Below are 2,331 nucleotides of genomic sequence, written 5' to 3'. Positions count from 1 at the left end.
TCTTCAAATATTTTCTCAGTCCCTTTCTTTTTCTCTTCTTCTTCTGGGCTCCCTAAAATTTGAATGTTGGTGCGTTTATTGTTGTCCCAGAGGTCTCTGAGACTAGCCTCAATTCTTTTCATTCTTTTTTCTTTAAGAGACAAAGAAGGACACTACATAATTATCAAGGGATCAATCCAAGAAGAAGATATAACAATTGTAAATATTTATGCACCCAACATAGGAGCGCTTCAATACATAAGGCAAATTCTAAAGGCAGAACACTCTATGACATAAATCACAGCAAGATCCTTTTGGATCCACCTCCTAGAGAAATGGAAATAAAAACAAAAGTAAACAAATGGCACCTAATGAAACTTAAAAGCTTTGGCACAGCAAAGTAAAACATCAACAAGATGAAAAGACAACCCTCAGAATGGGAGAAAGTATTCACAAATAAAGCAACTGACAAAGGATTGATTTCCAAAATTTACAAGCAGCTCATGCCACTCAATATCAAAAACACAAACAACCCAATCCAAAAGTGGGCAGAAGACCTAAATAGACATTTCTCCATAGAAGATATACAGATTGCGAACATGGGTCACAAATCAAGCCTTGGTAAATTTAAGAAAACTGAAATCACATCAAGCATCCTTTCTGACCACAACGCTCTGAGACTAGATATCAATTACAGGAACAAATCGGTAAAAAATACAAATACATGGAGGCTAAACAATACACTACTAAATAAAGAAGAGATCACTGAAGAAATCAAAGAGGAAATCAAAAAATACCTAGAAACAAATGACAAGAAAACACGACGACCCAAAACCTATGGGATGCAGCAAAAGCAGTTCTAAGAGGGAAATTTATAGCAATACAATCCTACCTCAAGAAACAAGAAAAATCTCAAATAAACAACCTAACACCTAAAGCAATTAGAGACAGAAGAACAAAAGAAACCCAAAGTTAGCAGAAGGAAAGAATCATAAAGATCAGGTCAGAAATAAATGAAAAAGAAATGAAGGAAACAATAGCAAAGATCAATAAAACTAAAAGCTTCTCTGAGAAGATAAACAAAATTGATAAACCATTAGCCAGATTCATCTAGAAAAAAAGGGAGAAGACATATCAATAGAATTAGAAAAGAAAAAGGAGAAGTAACAACTGACACTACAGAAAGACAAAATGGTTCTGAGGAACCTAGGGGCAGGACAGGAATAAAGACGCAGATGTAGAGAATGGACTTGAGGATATGGGGAGGGGGAAGTGTAAGCTGGGAAAAAGTGAGAGAGTGGAATGGACATACATACACTATCAAATGTAAAATAGATAGCTATTGGTGATTAAAAATCTTCCAACAAACAAAAGCCCAGGACCAGATGGCTTCACAAGCGAATTCTATCAAACATTTAGAGAAGAGCTAACACCTATCCTTCTCAAACTCTTCCAAAATATAGCAGAGGGAGGAACATTCCCAAACTCATTCCATGAGGCCAGCATCACGCTGATACCAAAACCAGACAAAGATGCCATAAAGAAAACTACAGGCCAATATCTCTGAACACTATCAAATGTAAAATAGATAGCTATTGGGAAGCAGCTGCATAGCACAGTGAGATCAGCTTGGTGCTTTGTCACCACCTAGAGAGGTGGGAGAGGGAGGATGGGATTGAGATGAAAGCAATCAATGTGATAAACCATATTAACAAACTGAAGGAGAAAAACAATATGATACTCTGAATAGATGCAGAAAAAGCTTTCAACAAAACTCAGCACCCATTTATGATAAAAACTCTCCAGAAAGTAGGCATACAGGGAACTTACCTAAACATAGTAAAGGCCATATATGACAAACACACAGCTAACATCATTCTCAATGGTGAAAAACTGAAACCATTTCCTCTAAGATCAGGAACAAGACAAGGTTGTCCACTCTCACCACTATTATTTAACATAGTTTTGGACGTTTTAGCCACAGCAATCAGAGAAGGAAAAGAAATAAAAAGAATCCAAATTGGAAAAGAAGAAGTAAAGCTGTCACTGTTTGCAGATGACATTATAATACATAAAGAATCTAAAGATGTTATCAGAAAACTAGAGCTAATCAATAAGTTTGGTAAAGTATCAGGATACAGAATTAATGCACAGAAATCTCCTGCATTCCTATACACTAATGATGAAGAATCTGAAGGAGAAATTAAGGAAACACTCCCATTTACCACTGCAACAAAAAGAATAATATACCTAGGAATAAACCTACCTAAGGAGACAAAAGACCAGTATGCAGAAAACTATAAGACACTGATGAAAGAAATTAAAGATGATACCAACAGATGGAGAGATATA

The sequence above is a fragment of the Physeter macrocephalus genome, chromosome 11 (assembly GCF_002837175.3).
Source record: "Physeter macrocephalus isolate SW-GA chromosome 11, ASM283717v5, whole genome shotgun sequence".
NCBI lineage: Eukaryota > Metazoa > Chordata > Mammalia > Artiodactyla > Physeteridae > Physeter > Physeter macrocephalus.
Note: the sequence above shows the minus strand (reverse complement) of the source record.